The 22,360-nt window shown below is 43.3% G+C and overlaps 1 protein-coding gene across 1 annotated transcript in view; it reads left to right on the top strand.

Moving 5' to 3' along the window:
* The first annotated feature begins 5,457 nt into the window (after positions 1-5,457).
* Positions 5,458-22,360, top strand: part of LOC126981354 (elongation of very long chain fatty acids protein AAEL008004-like) — an 80,945-nt gene continuing 64,042 nt past the window's right edge. The window contains exon 1 of the mRNA XM_050832372.1: positions 5,458-5,512. The gene's annotated coding sequence lies outside the window, so the exon portion shown is untranslated. The remainder of the gene's footprint in view (positions 5,513-22,360) is intronic.

Below are 22,360 nucleotides of genomic sequence, written 5' to 3'. Positions count from 1 at the left end.
GTGGTGGTGATGTCTTTTCTTCTTCCATTTTTTTCCTCTTCTCCTTCCTCGTCTGTCATCATCATCATTTTCACCACCTTCGTGATCATCATAATCATTGTAATCACACACAAAAAATCAGTAATCATTATCTTGAATATTTTTATCATCATCATCATATTATTATTATTATTATTTCCTTCTTTTTCGTTGTTCTTATTATTATTATTATTATTATTATTATTATTATTATTATTATTATTATTATTATTATTATTATTATCCTTCTTCTTCTTCTTCTTTTTCTTCTCCTTAATCTTCTTCTTTTTCGTCCTCCTCTTCCTCCTCCTCCTCCCTCGGCCTTGAGACTAATTCCTCCTCCTCTTCCTCCTCCTCGTCCCTCGGCCTTGAGACTAACGTGGTTTAGTACGCTTTATATTTTCCGCCTCGACGTCCCTTCCTCTCCCTTATTTCTCGTGGGGGGAGGAGGAGGAAGGAAGCCACAACCCTTCCTCTTCCTCCCCCACTCCTCCCTTCTTCCAAAACACCCTCTCTCCCTCTCCCTTCCTCTCCCTTCTTAAATCTTTTCACTTCCCCTTCCCTGTCTGTATGTCTGTCTGTGCCTCTCGCCTTCGTTGGTTCCAGCCTTCAAGGTACCAGACTATTTTGCCTTCGGTATTTACATTGAGCAGTTTGATTACCTTGAATAACTGGTTGATTCATTAAATATTCGAGTGCCTCAGCAAACAAAGGCGCCCCAAGCGGTTGTGTGGATTTCTTGCACATCAAACTGACCGTCACTGCTTGTATTTTTTTTTTCTTACGTCGTGGCCTATTGCGCCGCTAGGCTTCTTCCCGGTGGATCCCGATGGTCGGCCCAAGGCTTCTTCCCGGTGGAGCCTGATGGTCGGCCCAGCCCGTTCTGGCGCAGGCGAGTGTTTATAGTGGCGCCATCTTGCATTGGCTCATGCTGCCCTCCCGGAGCTCATCTCTAATCCTAGAATCTAGAGTCCGGGTTAATTGGTGGTCTTCTGGACAGCATGTGGGTAGTTTTAAGCCACTCGGCTGCGGTTGAAAAATCCCAGCTTGGTGGCACCGGGCGGGGATTGAACTCGCGTCGTCCTGAACGCGGCGCCGTCACGCTATCCATTCAGCCACCGCCTCCCCATGTTTCTGTTTGCCTGCTTGTCTGCCTGTGTGTGTCTTGTCTACCTGGATGTGTGTATATGAATGAAAGAGGGGGAACTAAAAACACTCCTTTGGCTCCAGGGAGGAAAAACGAGCAAACACCTTTCCTTTGTCCCAGCCTGTAGCCGCTAATAACATGTTCTTTTTCCCCTCCCCTCTTCCTTGCCTGCTATCATTGCCTTCCATCTCCCTTTCCTCCTTTCCTTTGGCTCCAGGGAGGGAAAACGAGCAGACACCTTTCCTTCGTCCCAGCCTGTACCCGCTAATAACCTACTCTTTAATCCCCCTCCCCTCTTTCTTGCCTGCTATCATTTCCTTCCCTCTCTCTTTTCCTTTCCCCGACAGCTCGCGATTTCCTTCCGTGCGCCTTTCGTTCCTCGCTTCCTTCTTGTTAGTGCGAACCAGAGGAAAGGGAAAAAACGCGAAGAAAAGTACGGGGAAAAAGAAGGAATGATAATTGGAAAGAATGCAGAATGAGGGAGAGGGAGATAAGATTGATGGAATGGAAAGAGTAATGGTTAACCCGGTAGCAGCGATGGGCCAAATTTCTGCCATGATATAAACCTCCCAAAATAGATGATGCATAAACTGATCACATATGCGTTGATATATATTAAGAAATGGTTTGTGTGAGTGATGATTCTTTCTCATTATTTTACTTAGAGGGGCCTTTAACCTAACCTAACCTAACCTAACCTAACCTAAGAAAGACCCCCGCAGCTGCCGGGTTAAAAGAAGAATAGAAAGGAATAGAGAGAAAAAACAGAGGAAGAAATTCGAGAGGAGAGATAGAAAGTAGGAAGAGCATATTTGACAGTCAACTAATCTGTTTATCTATCTGTCTCCACATATATCTATTTACCAATGCATCTGTTTATCTATCTCTATATCAGTTTATCTAGTTATCTACATGTTTATCTTTTTTTCTCGTCTATATTTCGGTAGAACGCCGTTGCCTCTGGTGGTGTTGAAGGTACAGTCTTTGTCATCCAAGAGCCATCGATGTTCATATTGCTGCTAAGATTGCATTCCATTTATATATTCATACTGGTCTTATACACGTCAACACACGTAAGGCGCGGTACTCTCTCTCTCTCTCTCTCTCTCTCTCTCTCTCTCTCCTTTTGCTTTCGTTTTTATTTCTGTCTCTCGTTTTCTCATCTCTTTTTCTTCTTATTATCTCGTTTTCCCCTCTTAATTCTCTCTCTCTCTCTCTCTCTCTCTCTCTCTCTCTCTCTCTCTCTCACACAAACATAAAAGAAATCTCGAGGTCAGTTCACTAGAAGGTTAAGGATGTACTTCCACCATATAACCGACGCAACATTGTCCCTCTCATCCATTAGTCAGAGGAGAGGAGGAAGGAGGAAGACATGTATGTGTGTGTGTGTGTGTGTGTGTGTGTGTGTGTGTGTGTGTGTGTGCTTACGTAACAACAGAAGACAAGATGGAGCCTTGACATGGGAGGGGGCACGCAAATTTCATGTAAACCTTCCCCCATAATAAATCCTAAGTTGGTATTCCATATAAGACACTCGCTTCTCACATCAACTATTTCTAAAGGTCAAAGAGGGGGTCAATCGGGTTCTAATGAGTGTTTCTTTAGGTTCACGGTACAGAAGAAGGGTCAAGCTACCACCAGGGTCATAAAACTACTTCTGGAAATGCCCACAACTCCTACGAAAGCCTTGTCAAATATGTGTTCTTGGTCAACGAAATGTCTGATAATACGACCCTACTAACCTAACCTAACCTAACCTAACCTAACCTAACCTAACCTAACTTAGCTAAACTCCTAACATGTAGAGGGATACAAATGGTAGGCGAGTTCGGAACAGCTGCGTTAATATGTGAACACGAAACTCAGCACACCAAGAGAACAAAAAACAATTGAAAGTAAAGATAAAAAAAAACGAAGAATATAAAAAAGCAACACAGTCCTTAAGAATTATATTACTAAGGTGGAGAAAGCGAGACTTGTGTGGCGGGGCTGGCAAGAACTGAGGAAGGGACGGGGCGGGGATAGGAGGGAAGGGAAAGGGAAAGAGAAAGGAAGGGGAGGGAAAGGAAGGGAAGCAAAAGGGAAGGGATGAGAAGGGAAGGGAATGGGAGGGGAAGGGAAGGGAAGAGAGGGGAAGGGAATGGGAGGGGAAGGGAAGGGAAGCTAGGGGAAAGGAAGAGAAGGGGAGGGGAGGGGAGGGAAGCGGAGGGGAGGAGAGGAAAGGGAAAGGAAGGGAAGGGAAGGGTATGGAAGGGAGAATAAGGAAGGGGATGGAAAGGAAGTGAAGGGAAGGGAATGGAAAAGAAAGGAAAGGAAGGGAATGGGAGGGAAGGGAAGAAGAGAGAAGGGAAGGGAATGGAAGAGAAAGGAAAGGAAGGGAAGGGAAGGGAAAGGAAGAAGAGAGAAGGGAAGGGAATGGAAGAGAAAGGAAAGGAAGGGAAGGGAAGGGAAAGGAAGAAGAGAGAAGGGAAGGGAAGAGAAGGAAGGAGGAAGGGAAGGAAAGGAAGAAGAGAAGGAAGGGAATGGAAGAAAGGAAAGGAAGGGAAGGGAAGGGAAAGGAAGAAGAGAGAAGGGAATGAAGAGAAAGAAAGGAAGGAAGGAAGGGAAGGAAGAAGAGAGAAGGAAGGAAGAAGAGAAAGGAAGGAAGGAAGGAAAGAAGAGGAAGGGAAGGAAGAAGGAAAGAAGAGGAATGGGAAGAAGGAAGGGAAGAGAAGGGAAGGTTAAACGAGGAGATGAAAAAGAGTTGGAGGGGAGGCAAAGGTGTTGAAGGGCAGGGAAGGGGAGGCGAGGGGTGAAGGGAAGGAGATGGAACCGGAAAGGCGAAGAGGTGAAGGGCAAGGAAGGGGAGGGGGCGAGAGTGAAAGATTAGCGATGAATGAAGGGGAGAGAGAGAGAGAGAGAACACATTGCCTTGACCGTCCATACAGAGTTACGTAAAAAAAAAATACCATTAAAAATTCATACAGGAAATTGGAAGTAGGAGTTACAGGAAGAGTGTTTGCGGTGGTGATGGTAGTGGTGGTGGTGGTAGTGGTGGTGGTGGTGGTGGTGGTTATGGTGATTCCACGCTCCATACTTATTGTGGTGACCGGGATGAGTGGTGATGGTGGTGGTGGTGGTGGTAATGGTGTCAAGGGTGGTGGTGATGGTGGTGGAGGTGGTAATGGTTGTGGTTAGGAAGGTTTCTGCTAATGGTGATGAAGTGACCAATAGACACTTGATAGTTACTTCATACGTGGGTACTTCCTGATGTGTGTGTGTGTGTGTGTGTGTGTGTGTGTGTGTGTGTGTGTTTGCTGTTTTGTTACATAAGAGATAAAGAGAAAACATTATAAAGAGAGAGAGAGAGAGAGAGATTGAAAGCCTCACAACAAAGGAATACATAAAAAAGAGACATCAAACTCAGCAGTGTGTGTGTGTGTGTGTGTGTGTGTGTGTGTGTGTGTGTGTGTGTGTGTTAAGGTATTTCAGAGAGAGAGAGAGAGAGAGAGAGAGAGAGAGAGAGAGAGAGAGAATAGGCCTACAGGATTATAATTATGTTCGTATGCAATTTTTTTTTTGGTTGAATCTCTCTACAGCAGGTTGTTGAAGGCTAGTTTAGGAGAAAGTCATTGCCCGCCCTTCCCCTTCCCTTCCCTTCCCTTCCCTTCCCTTCCTTTCCCTTCCTTTCCCTTCCCTTCCCTTCCCTTCCCTTCCCTTCCCTTCCCTCCCTTCCTTCCTTCCTTCCTTCCTTCCCTCCTTCCCTTCCTTCCTTTTCCTTCCTTCCTTCCTCTCTTCCCTTCCTTCCTTCCTTCCTTCCTTCCTTTCCCTTCCCTTCCTTCCTTCATTCCTCTTACATTCCACTTTCCTTCCGTATCTTCCTCCTTCCCTTCCTTCCCTTCCTTTCCTCATTCCTTCCTCTAACATTCCAATTTCCTTCCGTTGTTGTTGTTGTTGTTGTTGTTGTTGTTGTTGTTGTTGTTGTTGCTATTATTATTATTATTATTATTATTATTATTATTATTATTATTATTATTATTATTATTATTATTATTATTATTATTATTATTATTATTATTATTATTATTATTATTATCTGTCTTTCCTAAACTTTTCCAATGCTCATCCTTTCTTCTTCTTCTTCTTCTTCTTCTTCTTCTTCTTCTTCTTCTTCTTCTTCTTCTTCATCTCCATCTTCACCTTCATCTTCATCTTCATCTTCTTCTTCATCTTCTTCTCCCTTCTCCTCCTCCTCCTCCTCCTCATACTTAATGCAAAAAGTAATTAATGAGAAACAATCACCTCTTTTCAGAATCGCACGGATCGCATGTTGAGCCAAGAGTGAGCTGAACGCCCCTATTCCCGCAGGTAACGTATATACAGCAAGTGCTTTACTCTGTTTCGTAGGTCATTGGAGTGTCTGACGAGCTGATCATACCCCTTAAGCCGTCACCGTGTAATGGGTTTTCTGTTGCCTGTTCTTCTGTGTTTCATGTTTTCTATCTTCCTAGTTTTCCTCTTCCTCTTCCTATCCTTCTCTTCCTGTCTCCTCCTCTTCTTTTCCCTCAACTTTCTTCTACTTTCTCTCCCTTCCTCCTCTTCCTCTTCCTGTCTCCTCCTCTTCTTTTCCCTCAACTTTCTTCTACTTTCTCTCCCTTCCTCCTCTTCCTCTTCCTATTCTTCTCTTCCTGTCTCCTCCTCTTCTTTTCCCTCAACTTTCTTCTACTTTCTCTCCCTTCCTCCTCTTCCTCTTCCTCTCCTTCTCTTCCTCTGTCTCCTCCTCTTCTTTTCCCTCAACCTTCTTCTACTTTCTCTCCCTTCCTCCTCCTCCTCTTCCTCTCCTTCTCTGCCTGTCTCCTCCTCTTCTTTTCTCTCAACTTTCTTCTACTTTCTCTCCCCTCCTCCTCTTCCTCTTCCTCTCCTTCTCTTCCTGTGTCTCTTCCTATTCTTCTCTTCCTCTGTCTCCTCCTCTTCTTTTCCCTCAACTTTCTTCTACTTTCTCTCCCCTCCTCCTCTTCCTCTTCCTCTCCTTCTCTTCCTCTGTCTCCTCCTCTTCTTTTCTCTCAACTTTCTTCTACTTTCTCTCCCTTCCTCCTCTTCCTCTCCTTCTCTTCCTCTGTCTCCTCCTCTTCTTTTCCCTCAACTTTCTTCTACTTTCTCTCCCTTCCTCCTCTTCCTCTTCCTCTCCTTCTCTTCCTCTGTCTCCTCCTCTTCTTTTCCCTCAACTTTCTTCTACTTTCTCTCCCTTCCTCCTCTTCCTATTCTTCTCTTCCTCTGTCTCCTCTTCTTTCCCTCAACTTTCTTCTCTTCTCTTTCCTCTTTCCCTCCCCTTCCTCCTCTTCCTCTTCCTATCCTTTTCTTCCTCTGTCTCCTCCTCTTTTTTCCCTCAACTTTCTTCTCCTCTTCTCTTTCCTCTTTCCCTCCCCTTCCTCCTCTTCCTCTTCCTATCCTTCTCTTCCTCTGTCTCCTCCTCTTCTTTCACCTCAACTTTCTTCTCCTATCCTCTTTCCCTCCCTTTCCTCCTCTTCCTCTTCTTCCTTCTCCTCTTTCACTTCCACTTTTTTTCCTCTCCTCTTCCTCTTCTTCCTCCTTCTTCTCTTCCTCTATCGACTTCTCCACTTCTTTCACTTTCTCCTTCCCTCCTATTTTCCTCCTCTTCCATGTCTCCAAGGGGCGCCGACGAGTGCGTGTTGATTAGAGTTCATTGTTATTGCTGATGGACTATAAATTAAATCCGCCTGATCGAGCCGGAGAACACACACACACACACACACACACACACACACACACACACACACACACTTCATATTAAAAAAAATCTAACTCGTAATATCTACCCGTTTTGTATTTACCTATCTGTCTGTCTGTCTGTCTTTATTTCAGCTGTGTTTAATGCTTTTTTTTTTTTTTTTTTTTTTTTTTTTGTGTGTGTGTGTGTGTGTGTGTGTGTGTGTGTGTGTGTGTGAATAACAGTATATCCATTTACCCGGTTACATACCTCCCAGTTCTTTCATCTTGCGAGCAATATCCCGTACCTCATCTTTACATGCGACCACACAAATACCTTCCATTGTTGCTCGTCGACAGGTAGGAATATGGGATGCAAGTACGGCGCCGACATGAATATATCTCACCTTTCTAATAAATTACTGGGAAAGGGAAAGTGGGAGGTGGAGCAGGACGTGGAGAAGGAGGAGAGGGACGGGGAGGTAGTGGCGGTGTGATGGTGGTGGTGCTGGGTAGGTAAATTTGGCTGGAGGCTAAAATCGTTATGCTTACTGTTAAAAGAGATAAATGGAATCTACATACACTAGAAGGCTACTGGAAAGTGAAAGAGTCTGAAAGAAATGAAAAGTGTGAGGGACTGGTCGTGAATGAGTGTGTGTGTGTGTGTGTGTGTGTGTGTGTGTGTTTACGTAACGGCAGAAGACAAGATGAAGCCTAGATATGGGAGGAGACACACAAATCATATGTAAATCTTCCCCAAATATAAATAATGAACTAACCTGAGGCGTGATAATAGCAGGCGAGCACGGAATAACTATGTAAATTCGTGAACCCAAGACTTGGCACATCAGAAAGAAAACACTTCATAATAGAGATCTTGAGAATCAATAAAAAGATACTAGTAAAGAATTATAGTAAAATAATGATGATGATGATGATGATGGTGGTGTGTGTGTGTGTGTGTGTGTGTGTGTGTGTGCGGCATAGGGGCGGGGCTAGCTCCTGGTATACACAAAAGCCCAGAAAATAACTCTGACATTGGTGTACACTCTCGGCCCAAAATGCCCAACGCGCTGAAGGTATCCCAGTGAAGCTCTGTGGTTAGCGGCGGCTCGTGTGATTTCATTAATAAGAGGAGAAACTTAAGGCGTCCAAGGTTATAGTGTTTTTTCTGCCCCATTCAGAAATAGGAAGGTCACAAACTAGGCGGCTGATGCTACCTTGCGAGATTCTTACAGCGTATTACCTTTGGCAAATAACGGAGACAAGTTTAGCTGACTCACCATCGCAGCGAAGGAGACTCGGGGCGCGAATCACCGTGTCAACAGGAAGGCAGCGCGTGGCACACACTTGGGAATGGTAAAGGCGCACAACGCTGTCAGGTGTTGCGTCGTGCGTCAAACGAAAATGCTGAATATTAAACATCCAGTGAACATTTATGGCATATGGTAAAGGCGCACAACGCTGTCAGGAAGGCGTGTTGCGTCGTGTGTCAACCCAAAATGCTGAATATTAAACATCCAATGAACATTTATGGCACGTATTGAATTTGAGATAAAAACGAAACAACGAATATTATATTATATAAATTATGCACTGAATAAACAAGGAATAAAATATTGATTAGTAAGAAGGTGTTCATACTTGGAAAAGAACCATGTTTAACGCCAAACACCAAAGTTTCTCGTTGCCAGGGCGTGGGTGTCTGCGGCGGATCAATGCTCCATAAGTTAGAGCGCGGTCACGATGAAAAGCGTATAGGCGAGCCATAGCGACGACAGACGCGGTGTGAAAACATTGGCTTCCACGTATGAGCACGCAGACGGGCGGCCCCTGTGTGTCCAGGCGGTCAAGGCTGTCTTTAGTAGCCAGGAAATACTTGATGTCTGATTAGAAAAAAGAGTGGCGATAAAAAGCGTACACCAGAAAGTGGGGATCGATGGTATCGGGTGAAGGAAAGTGACACACAAGTGGGCAAGGCGGGTCAAGGGCTCGGAGGCACTGAGAAAGGTGAGAGCTTCCCTTCCGCTCCCGGCCCGCCCGACACACCTGCCGCTGCCCCGCCGCCGCTGGGACACGGCGCCTTGACAACACACACCTTCACCCACTCTGGCCGTCACCTCCTCCTCGCTGGTGCCCGCCTCGACACTATAGGCTAACTCAATACCCTGAAGGTTGTCGATTTCTTTTCCTCTTCTTTGATGGGCAGACCACCTATAGCTTAGACTGAAGGTCTTGTACACACACACACACACACACACACATAGTATACAGAGTATATAGATGGAGCCAGTTATGGAAGATGGAATTTAATGCAAACAAGTGTGGAAATGGAGATAAGTAAAAAGAAAAAGACCTACAAAAATATGCGGGATGGGAAAAGAAAACTTAAAGGTGGTACATGAAGAAAAAGATTTGGGAGTAATGATGCTGTTTGGAGAAACCTACAGGATGATGCAAAATATAAGGGTATCATTCCAATTTATGGACAAAGAAATGATGAAGAAAATAATAACATCAATGATAAGACCAAAGCTTGAAGATGCTGCAGTTGTGTGGTCGCCTCACAAAAAGAAGGATATCAGAAAGTTTGAAAGGATACAGAGAATTGCAACTAAAATGTTCCCAGAACTCTCGAATATGAAGTATGAATACAGATTGAAGGAGATGGACTTGACGACACTGGAACAAAGAAGGGAGAGAGGAGATCTGATCACACTGTATAAGTTGGTAAATAAGTTTGATGAGGTGGATAGAGATGATCTCTTCTTAACTGCGAGAGGACATAGGAAGAAACTTAATAAAGGAACCTGTCTGAGTGACTTAAAAAGTATAGTTTTCCACATAGAAGTGTTAACACATGGAACAGCTTGTGGGAAGAGGTGGTGGAGGCGAACAGTGTCCAACAAATTAAGGAAAGGCTGGATGAATGTAGATATGGGTAAATACAATAGGTAAATACAATAGGTAAATACACACACACACATATATACATACACCAACAAATTCTCTCTCTCTCTCTCTCTCTCTCTCTCTCTCTCTCTCTCTCTCTCTCTCTCTCTCTCTCACACATTAACCTCCGCCAAAAACAAACAGAAAAAATCCCTCGTTAAAGTAACCGTTAGATGCTTCCTTCGAACTTTCCCTCTCCTTCCATCTTCTCCTTTCCTCCATGCCTCAGCTAATCTCTTCCTCTCCCAATTATTACTCGTCTCTTCCCACTCACTTTCTCACAAAGGTACAGCTGAGCGGCGCTTTTATTTCGTTCTGCTCCGCTTTCCCGTCTTGCGAGTTTCCTATCCATTTTCCTGCCCCCTTTCCCTCCCTCGCCGAGCAGGAAGTCAGGAGAACGGAAGAAGGGGTTGGCTCTCTTCAGAACAGGATGGCCGGCTGCCCGCGGTGATATGGGCGTGGTGACGGCTGACCCACATTCCCCTGCACACACACACACACACACACACACACACACACACACACACACAGGAGCTAGGTCACATGGAACTTAGTCTAGCACTTTAATATATGGTGAGTGAGGTTCCACATGTTTTTCCGGTCAAGAGAAGTGTGCCTCTCCCGAGCGTGACTGAGTCTATTTTTAGCTGCAGAACTGGATCACGCCCCGCACTGGCCCAGGTGGAGAGTACGGTCATTAATGTCACACAGAAACATAGATGGCATTAATTAGTCAAAGAAAACACACACACACACACACACACACACACACACACACAGCACGCATATGAACATTCTGCTTGCTGTTGTGCTGTCAAGTATCCTCAGTTCCTTCCCTTTCCCCAGCCCCGCGATGCACCCTTATCCCCGGCGGCATGGGCTACGTTTTCCTCACCTCGTAAAAATCCACAAAATGACTTATTCCTTCACAAGACGCGCTTTTCCAGTATGAGAATATACATCATGGGATCCAGGAGTCTTATGACGGATGCGGGCTTACTCTTACTATGTTAGGGGTTGCCTTGGCTATCGCTGTGCCAGGTCGTATTTTAAAATATTTCGTCGCCCAAGTTCACATATTTGGCATGGCTTTCGTAGGAGCTGTAGACCTTTCCAGGGGTAGTTTTATGACCCTGGTGGTAGTTTGACCCTTCTTCTGTGCCATGAACCTTAAAAAACACTCATGAAAACCAAATTGATCCCCTCTTTGATCTTTAGAAATAGTTGATGTGAGAAGCGATGGTGTCTGAAAATACGGCCCAGAGGCGCCGGTAAGCTTGCTCTTGAGGCGGTGACGGAGGCGGTGACCACGCGCTGACCTAGATCCCGGCGCCGGAGGGGAAGGAGGGGGCGGAGCGGAGCATCACAGCCTTCATTTTTTTCGTCATTATACTGCTGCTATCTTGGCTATCTTTGTTTTTGCTTTGTGGACTCCGCTGACTAACTTATTTCTACTTTCTCGTGTTAACTGGACCACTTTTTTTTTCTATATCGGTCTACCGCAGGGGTGTTAACGGAGTGTGTGTGTGTGTGTGTGTGTGTGTGTGTGTGTGTGTGTGAGAGAGAGAGAGAGAGAGAGAGAGAGAGAGAGAGAGAGAGAGAGAGAGAGAGAGAGAGAGAGAGAGAGAGAGAGAGAGAGAGAGAGAGAGAGAGAGAGAGAGATGTGTGGTATGCTATATAGTTTACCATATTACACTAGTGAAGCTTTTACAGCTGCGGAGCATAAATTATATCATCTTGGTTATGAAGATCATTGATCTTTTTCATAGTATTTACTATGTCAGGGAAGGAGGAGGAGAGGACATGGGGGAACTGAGGGGGGCTGGGTGAGGCGGGGCTGTGAGGCACTGACGAGCGGGGGCTGGCCTGGAGTGACGCGAGGTGAAGGGAGTCTGGGCCGGCCTTGTGAGGAGGTGCGTGAGGATGGCCTTGAGGGCCGCCAGGTGAAGGGGGGACTGTGGCGGCCTTGCGGCAGGAGGGCGGCTGATCTGAGTGGTTGTTGGGGGTGGTGAATTAAGCGAGAAAAAAACTAGGTCAGTGACTGAACATCGCAACGTAAAAAAAATCCACAGGCGACGGCAAATATTTGTACTTTGTACGTTGTTTAGTGTTTCTCGTGCTCCGCCGTAACGGTCAAACGCTAAGGTCGCGGCCTGTGCCTACGACCTGGCGGAGGCAGACCACACACACACACACACACACACACACACACACACATACACACACACGTGCGATATTTTTTCGTGCGTGTATATGCACGCACGCCCCCAGTTCAGTGAACATACGTCATTATTTCTCCAGCTGAACCTTGTAAGTGCCGCAGGCTCAGAATGTTGTGGCCTTGAACAGTCACGACGCTCCCCCGGGAGAAGGACTGCCTACAGGGCCTATGGCTCGAGTGGCGGCAGCGCACGGCCCGGAGAGGGATCCGTGCTGGAGTCCCATTACCGTGGCGGCCCATAACTTATTTACGCAGCAGACAGTGCGGTGGACAGTGTTGCCTTGCGTCCGTGCTGAGAGGGACGTCATGGCTTGTTAGGCGACTTGTCTTCGTTCAAGTATTTTCTCTCTCTCTCTCTCTCTCTCTCTCTCTCTCTCTCTCTCTCTCTCTCTCTCTCTCTCTCTCTCTCTCTCTCTCTCTGTATTTGTGTGTGTGTGTGTGTGTGTGTGTGTGTGTGTGTGTGTTCGGGGTAGCTTCCTTAGTTTGATTTAAAATTTAGAAACGGTGTCCTTCTCTTCCCTAAAAACAAGAGGAATCATAAATGTCATATAGATGCCACATGAATGTGGAAAAAAAAATCTATAAAAAGTAGTAAGTGCAAGAAGAAGAAAATTGTTAGTTGTTTTCCTTTAAATACTTGTTTGGTAGCTGACATATTCCTTTGAAACTTATTATTAACCCGAATCTTTTTGCTGATTTTAGTTTTTTATTGATTTTTTTTCTCCTCGTCTAGTTTTCATCACAAGAAAGTAGCCCAAACAAAGCCTTAGACCTTCGCGTAGCCTGGGCGCCACTGTGTGAGGGTGAGCGTGTTTGGGCTACTTTCGGTTGATGACAACCAGACGAGGAGAAAAAAAATATCAATAAAAAACTAAAATGAGCAAATTAGGTACGTAACAAGCTGAAAAAATTTGGAAACCACAGGTCTAAGGCCACCACAGCCTCGCCTTCTCGTAAAAGGCTACTGCTTGTTTTCAATGTTTCAGGTTCTCGTAGTTTAATTCAAAGAGCGCGTTTTAAACCACATAGAAAATTATCACTACTTCTTTTTGTTCATTATGAAAGACGAACTTTATTTTCCATCTCAACTTTCCTCTCCGCAATGCTTATGTCGGTCCAGCGGGTCGGCGACAGCCATGAAGCTCGGAACTCTAAGAGCCGATTTCACAGTTCAATACAGTGTCTTCGTAACAGCCCGGACCAAACTGTAGAATCCCATACAATCCAAAACGGTGAGGTCTTCGATGCCACACTAAATACACAAGACTTTCCCTGTTTAGTTTCGTCAAATTTGTGAACTTAAATATAAACACCAAACACTATACAAGGAAATTTCGAAGGCTCTGGTATTGGTTTGGGAGCTTACTAACCCGTCATGGGGAACTGTACAACTGGCCCTAAGTGTTTGGTGCCGTACTTTTGCTTCGTTCCTGTGATCTGAATACAATCCATTCTGAGAAACAAAATTATTACCGTAAAGAGAGTCATTTTTCTTTTCTTTACTATCTCAGAAAAAAATACCCAGACTTCCACTTCTGAGATCCATGACGAAATTATGTAGTGACCCTCCCCCGCCGCTGTGTGCCGGCAGGAGTCGTGCGTAACGGTGCAGAGGACGCGCGTCATTTCACAAATAATGACGCCCCGGAGTGGTCCTAAGCCTAACACGAGTAAGCACGTTGTATGAGTGTGTTTCCTCGATCGCTGGCTTATTTACAAACTTCCACGGTGTCTATTTGTGGCCCCAGCTAAAAATAGGAGCCAGGCCTCCTATCTCTCCCCTCATCCAGCCTCCCTCTCCTTCCCTTGTCTCGGAATGTGATCGATCTGTACTACGTGATCAAGTCTCTCTCTCTCTCTCTCTCTCTCTAAGAAAATTGCTCTACTGTGTAGCTGTTGTAGCTGTTGTAGCTGTAGCTACAAATAAATAAACAATTAAGTAGCACAGAGCAAGAATCGCTACTTCAAAAATGTGTGAATTTAATAGAAATGTAAACGAGTTTGATGGATCAATGCTTTGCGTGTTTACTTTTTTTGTGGGGGGAGGAGGGGAGGAGGTTGTTGTTGCCCTTGAACTGCCTAATTTGTCTGCAAGAAAATACGAAATACCTTCGCTATCTTCATTGCCCGCGCCAACAACAATGGTGAAAACACGACAAAAACAACACTGGCCACCAACCATGTCGATGGCAACAACAAAAACAATAACAATGATTACAAAAATGACAACAACACTTTAAACGAGAATAACAACAAAAACGATAACAACAACGGTAACAACAACAACAACACCTGCCTGGCCGGACAAATTACACACGTTGGCGCGAAACAGGCGAACCAATTACAATGACGTCGTTTGTATGGAGGAACGAAGCCAACATTTGCATGAGAAACGACCCTCGACAATTATGCTAATGAATAATAAATGAATATATAAACAATTGCAGGACGTAACAAATGACTGTGTAAGAAAAATCATTACACAAAAACCTTATATTAATCATGCAAACACACACACACACACACACACACACACACACACACACACACACATGCTGCTCACGTCCCGGCCCGGAGAAAGCCGCCTCTCTTCATGGGCTGGGCGTCGCTGGCCTCGCGCGCTGGTTAAGAGAGCAGCGTCAGCCTCTCATACTTTCTCGTCAAGGCGACGCGTTAATGGGGAAAGGATTTGTCCCTAAACGCCTACTAAACAGGGGAGGACAGGCTGACGGGGAAACAGCCTAGGTGGCCATGAGTGTTACTGAGAGCCTCAGAGTTAAGACCAACACAACTAACGCCCAGAAAAAAGATAATATTAATTGCTACGCACATTAAAAAAAAGTAGCAAGTAAGTAACATGATGTAAATTAATGTAATATAAATTAATTACCTATCAATGTATTAATATATATAATATGACGTGGCAGACATTCTTGCGTGTTGCAATGACCTAGTAACCCCGAGATAGACAGAGCAACCACACTATAGGAACCTTTTAGTAGTGGCAAGATGAGGAGGAGTGCCCCGTCACCACAATGCCATGAGCCGGCAAGCTGGGGCACTACATGGCAGCCCCCTCAAAGCAATGTTATATTTATCAATGGCCATCATTACGCGATAGTGAAAGAATGCCAGGCTACGGAGATCAGGGTCACTCCGGAGCAAGGGATGCAAAGAATCTCAAGGGAAATGAACCAGGCCGCCAGTGTGCTGAGCCTTTGCAGCTACGTACGGTTCACGGTCTTTGAAACAGAAGCTAATTTGTTGGCACTAATGGGAGGGCTGGCAAATACCAAATGAGTTGCTGAAGAACTCAGTGACGTGAAGAGACTTGGTGAGGAATAAAAAGTAATTAGGGGCGCCCTTGTATCTCTTGAGGCAAACCTTAAAGTCTTAGTCGAATTATTTTGTGTAAATGAGCGCATGGAACCCGTAACATTTGACATAAATTAAAGAAACAAACTGAAGGCAATTGAAGTGTACGCCCCAGCATCTTGCTACAGCGATGAAGCTATTGAAAATTTCTACGAAGATGTCCAGTCAGTCATGAGCTGAGGGCCTATTCATTACACTGTGATCAAGAGGGATTGTAATGCTAAAGTAGGAGAAAACTTATCTCTGAGAAAGACTGTTGTGAATTATGTCACAGACTCACGAAAGGAAAGAGGCAAATACTTGTACACTTGGTTAAGAAGCATTTCCTGAAAATTAAGAGTAGATTCTCTGACGACATGGCGCGCCGAAATTGGACTTGGAAATTTCCCTCTAGATAGAATAAGTGAGGTAAAATAAATATGCGGGACATGATGAATATATATATATATATATATATATATATATATATATATATATATATATATATATATATATATATAAATATATATATATATATATATATATATATATATGATAGAAGCGACCATAAATCAGTTATATAAGAATCAAAATCGACATAAGAGAGAGGAATAAATATGTAAGTCAGCCATTTACCAATTCAGTCAACCTGCACGATAAAAAACGAATTCACAATTAGCATCCAAAACAGACATGCTGCCCATAACGCCGAAGAACACATTGGCGTAAAAGAAACCAACAAAAAATTCAACAGAACTCGGAAAGAAAATGCATTTGAAGTAGGAGGGAGAGAAACAAAAACACGTGTATTGTCTTCGGAAACTGAACTAATAATGCCGAACACAGGAACGTGAAAGTACTCGCAGTCAGAAATGGAATCAACACAAATCGCAAAAACTAAGGATAAGAAAAGACAGGAAGACGCGAGGAGCTTCAACGTGACGGAAATTTTCGAAGCGCCACTCCGAGGTGCTGGTGTGAAAGCATTTTTTTTTTTTACAGCAAAAAAAAAAAAGCCCGCTACTCGCTGTTCCTGTAAATAATCCGTAGAGATGTCCGAAAAAGCAGTCAATTACTTGCTGGAATTGGAAAAAAAATATAGTGTTGCACCGATTAATCGGTAAGTAATCGGTAATCGGCCTAATCGGCCACTTTGCCGATTAATCGGTAATCGGTCTTTTGACCGATTAATCGGGGCCGATTATTATTTTTTCTCTCTTTTATAGTACAGTGTACATAACACAATATTGATAATGTTAATGTAAGGATGGTGATGTTACCAAAACTCTGATGCCTTTCCACAGCATTTATTTCCAACAAGTCCCTATGCAAATGTATATTATGTAATTCAAATTGATATATAAAATTATGATATGAACTGAAGTACTGGTATTTGCTTCAACTTTGAAACTAGAAAAAAAAATCAACATATTACTTTATATTACAACCAAGAAATATTATATGCCTATTTCAACTTGCTTAGTACAGTAACTGAGTAATGTCCTTCACCAAGCCTGCCGTGCATATGGAAGTAAGTTATTGTAATATATCATGAAAAGTATGGAACTAGACAAGTGATTTTACTCAGCACTTGACGTTAAACACTCTTAAATTGTAATGTAAAAACATTAATTGGGTAACATCCTTCACCATGCCTGCCGTGCATAAGACAGTAAATTAGTAGAAAACTTGAGAGATTGATAAACTTTCTGTACACTACCATTTCTAGTAGCATCTAGGATCACCACAAGAACGAGAAAACTGGCAAATTCTAACATATTAAAATCAGGATGTTTCCACAAAGCAAGGCTAAATTATATGTAACAAATTACTAGACGTATTTGTTCTCCATGCAGATGGCAGTTGGGCAGTAAACAAAGTTGTAAACATGAGGGTTACGGTATGTCTTTAACTTTGTGGTACCAGTGTCCAGTAATTAGTGAAGATTAATCACATTTACAATTTATAAATAATCGGCCGATTAATCGGTATCGGCCGATTATTGGTTACCGATTAATCGGTAATCGGTAATCGGCCAAATTGCTTATCGGTGCAACCCTAAAAAAATACCAAATCTATCCCTTAATAAAACAAAGCTGCTGGCCGACACGCAACAGATCGAAATCATTAGAGTCGTTTCAGAATATTGTGGTGAATTATACAACTCAAACACTTGGCCACAAAACGAGGTCAGCACAGGTGTGACGGAGATCCCGGCAGTAACGAAAGGTGTTTTAAAGAGGCGCTGAAAAGTAAAAAAAAGTGAAGCTTCCGGTAAATGTGATGATAGGAAGCTGCAAAAACTTATGTTAAACAAGCTATTGAATCTTCTCATTAATTAATTTGTTACCCCAAAAATAGAAAATCCAGAAAGACTGAAAAAATCCATCCATCATCTTAATACAAAACGTAAAAGACCTAATAGAATATTAAAAAAAAAATCATTCTATCAGCCTATTGTCTATAAATTATAATTATTCACACAAAAAAATCAAACAATCTCCGGTTCATTAGACTCTAACCAACCCAGAGAGCAACTTGGCTTTCGAAAGAGGACTCAAAGCTGGATCACATGGATGTACACGATACCAGGAAAAAGAGAAAACAAGTATATAATGGGGGAAACAGTTGAATGCAGGAAAAACTCTGGTTGGCCTTCGAATTGTAGTACTGAATTCAATTCGACAACGGTACACGTGCGGGGAGTATATTGGAAAATACACCTCCCCTTCCGAAACTGACCTCTCTTTCGGACACCTCCTTGGATTCTTTTTAGGAGCAGCAAGTAGCGGGCTTTTTTTATTTATTTATTGCTTCCTTTTTTTGTGCCCTTGAGCTGTCGCCTTTGTTGTAAAAAAAAAAAAAAAAAAAAAGGATCGACCAGCAACTCCATGCAGACACCAGAAGAGTTTAAAGTTCACTAAAATGTATTCCGACGGTCATGCCGTATTACCTCAACTCTGACGTGCTTATAAAAAAAATGAAAGCTATACTGAAAGAAAAAAAAAGAAGAAAATTGAAAGCGAATAATTAGGTAATATTTAATTTTTAGATGATAATTATAATGCTCATTTTAGTGAGACTTGCTGAACTACGACAGCTTATAGGAGAACTGAGCCGAGAAACTCTAGATGTGTGGCCGAAAATGCAAAAAGGAACTCATACGCTCTCTCTCTCTCTCTCTCTCTCTCTCTCTCATATATATATATATATATATATATATATATATATATATATATATATATATATATATATATATATATATATATATATATATATATATATATATATATATATATATATATATATATATATATATATATATATATATATATATATATATATATATATATATATATATATATATATATATATATATATATATATATATATATATATATATATATATATATATATATATATATATATATATATATATATATATATATATATATATATATATATATATATATATATATATATATATATATATATATATATATATATATATATATATATATATATAGTGAAAAAAGTAAGATATATCAGAAAAGGTTGTTTGCGAGCAGTAACGGTCTCAGTTTCTATCCCTGGAGAAACGTCAGCACACGCTGCTGCCGCTGCAGCGCAAAGATAACGGCAACAAGCACGTGGCCGGAATGGTGTAAAGCGGAACCACTGGGTCACAGGAGATAGGCTGAAGCATTAACAAGCGACTAAAAGTAGAATACAGAAAAGATAAAGCCCGTCCTGAGGGTTATATAATATGACAGAAATAGTGATTTAATGATGCTTGTTATCCTTTTGGTTCTGAAGGTGCAGCTCCCCGAGAACACCCTTGTTTCAAAATGTAATAACAATGTCAGACCAACAGTATGCTGGAGAATAGATCAATCAAATATTGTTCGCATTGATTTGCATTAGTGAAGCTGTTCCAACGAAAGCCCTCCATTTTCAGTTATGAAAATGTATCCAGTCAATTCCGCCAGTTTCCAATCAATGGGAGCTCAACGCGGACTTGGGAGAGTCAGACTTAACATTATTTTTCTGTCAGCACTCGTTACTCATGTTTAACAATGGTAGAAAGTACTCACACACACACATTCACCTCGGGTCTGAACGCAGCCAGTCCTTTACAATCATCGAGGCTCCTGGAGAGGCAGAGAAAAGGCACAACACTCTCCGGTCATGTGCCAAAAGCCGTCCTGAATATCGCTACGCAATACTACAAGCACCTCACTCTTTAATTCCGTCCTGAGAACCGTTTCCCAGGAGCTCGGTTGGCCTGCGTGGGATTATCTTTATCGCGTCACGACATGGCACGCCCGCCTGAGAGGTTGTATTGGTATTGTTATGTATTGTAAGTACAGCGAGCATGTCCTCACGCAACGCTGTAGAAGAGCGGAGGTGATGTGCGTTAGTAAGCAGGAGTGTGTGTTGGAGAACGCGAGGCTGAAGGGAATATAAACATTGCCAAGACTTGACGAGGAGAGAGAGGGATGGAGATAGATGAATAGATAGATTGACGGATAAATAGATAGACAGAGAGGGAGACTAATATACACATAAAGTCAAAAGAACACATAACGTTCCTTACCTCATAAACAAGTGCCTTGGCTTATTCAGTGGCATGTAAGCAAGGAAAGTGATCGATAGCCTTACATAATGCACGCGTGCTTGAGCCAATAAGGTCTTCTCCCAGCCTGTTGCTTGCATTAATACAGACTTGTCGGCTCAAAGTTAGGCCAGCAGAGGGGGGGGGGGGGCTGCCTCTCCCCTCTACCTCTGTCACTGCGTTAGCCCCTCCTCGACCTCCTTCCCCGCCCCTTAGAACTCCTTACTACAGTTATTGACTACCAAGCGTATAATGAGAGACAACCAGACAGACAGACAGACAGACAGACAGATAAACAGTTAGACAGACGAGACAGAAAAAATGACTGGCCGGATGATTGTTATTATGTCAATGTTAATTACAGCGTTTATATTTAATTGAAATCATGTAGCTATTTCTCTCTCTCTCTCTCTCTCTCTCTCTCTCTCTCTCTCTCTCTCTCTCTCTCTCTCTCTCTCTCTCTCTCTCTCTCTCTCTCTCTCTCTCTCTCTCTCTCTCTCTCTCTCTCTCTCTCTCTCTCTCTCTCTCTCTCTCTCTCTCTCTCTCTCTCTCTCTCTCTCTCTCTCTCTCTCTCTCTCTCTCTCTCTCTCTCTCTCTCTCTCTCTCTCTCTCTGTTGTTGTTGTTGTTGTTGTTGTTGTTGTTGTGGTGGTGGTGGTGGTCGAGGTGTTCGTGATCAACCTCTTCTTCAACTCCTTTATTTTTCTTTTTGTTGTTGTGTGTGTGTGTGTGTGTGTGTGTGTGTGTATACAAGGAACAGTAAACGGAGTATGTAGGACGAGGCTGGGGGCGGCGGCAGGGGGCGGAGGGCGGGGGAACGAGGGAGGTGTCTGTCGTGGGGTCACTATACTTGCGTGCGTGAGGTGGAAACATTTCGTCCTGTATGACTTGTTGCATGACACTTTATGCAATACGCGGAGTGGTGTGTACATAAAATGACGTGTAAATTTAAAGATCTACACACACACACACACACACACACACACACACACACACACACACACAGGAGAGCGGGGGGAGGGGGAAGGAGGCCGGTATACATAATGGACGGGAGTGTGGTGCCTGTACCGTACGCCTCAGGAGGTAAGGGGCTTCCAGAGCAGTTTCGGGGCGGGGGAGTGAAATCATGCGTTAGTGAACGTGGACGGCTCGCAATGTTCCCGTAACCCTCACACTCGCCTCACTTTCTACCCTAAAATTAACCAGTTTGCTCGGACAGGTTGAGTGCTGTTGTATTAGTTGGAGCAGCAATCCTGATTCTCTCTCCTCCGTACACTAAGTAAGGATTTCAGGCTGTGTGTTGTGAGTGAGTGATAGCTTGTGTGTGTGTGTGTGTGTGTGTGTAGCTGATACTCGGATAAAGAGAGATTATAAGGACAGCTGTGCCTTACGTGGTGGTGGTGATAGTGGTGTACTTGGGAACTGTTTAGAGGTCGTAGTAAAAGGATGTTGAGATGATGACTAGATGGGGTGTTGATGTTACTTACCTCTTGAAGTGACGGTGGATAATACTCTAAGTGTGATGTACTGTTGAATGTGGTGTACTGGTGCGAGGAGAATGTTCAAAGGTTGCAGTAAAAGTATGTTATGAGGAGGTGATGCCTAGGTGGGGTGTTGATGTTGGTTACCTTTGAAAGTGACGGTGCTGGCTTTACTGGATAATACTCTATAAGTGTGGGGTGGTCGTAGACTCAGAGCAGCTGGACTGTGAATATTAAAGGTTGCTCAGCCGCGAAGTATGTCAGTGGGCTAATGTTTGTGACAGTAGTGTTGGTCGAGGCTCAGCATTTCTCCTCAGCCGTGTACATTGTTAACGAGTCCACGAACGTGTGGGCGTCGATAATAATTAATGAAGCACGAATTGTTGAAATTCCTAATAATGTTGGTAGTGTTAGTAAATGTTTTCTGGTGGTTGAGAAGGTGATGGTGGCGCTGTTAGTGGAGGGGAAGAGGTCTTAGTGGTGTTGAGAGCAGTGGTGGTGGTGGCTATTGTCGTAGTGGGCGTAGTAATGGTGTTGTTTGTTGTGACTGTTAAGGAGATATGGGTGTAAATGAAGGAAGTGGTGTCGGTATAGGAGGAGAATCTTGGTGGTGAGAGTAGTGGTGGTGGTGGTTATTGTCGGGGTAGTATACAAGTCGTAGTGGTCGTAGTAGTGGATGTAGGTGTTATATATTAGTCAAGGCGATATGGGTGTGCTTGAGGATGGTGGTGTTAGTACAGAAGGAGAGTCTTGTGTCGGTATCATAAGACAATTTATCTTTTCACATCAGCTATTTCTAAACGTCAAAGAGGGGGTCAATCCGATTCTAATGCGTGTTTCTTTCGGTTCACGGTACATAAGAAGGATC

The sequence above is a fragment of the Eriocheir sinensis genome, chromosome 47, assembly GCF_024679095.1.
Source record: "Eriocheir sinensis breed Jianghai 21 chromosome 47, ASM2467909v1, whole genome shotgun sequence".
NCBI lineage: Eukaryota > Metazoa > Arthropoda > Malacostraca > Decapoda > Varunidae > Eriocheir > Eriocheir sinensis.
The sequence above is the reverse complement of the archived record's forward strand: the minus strand, read 5'-3'. Positions and strand labels throughout refer to the sequence as shown.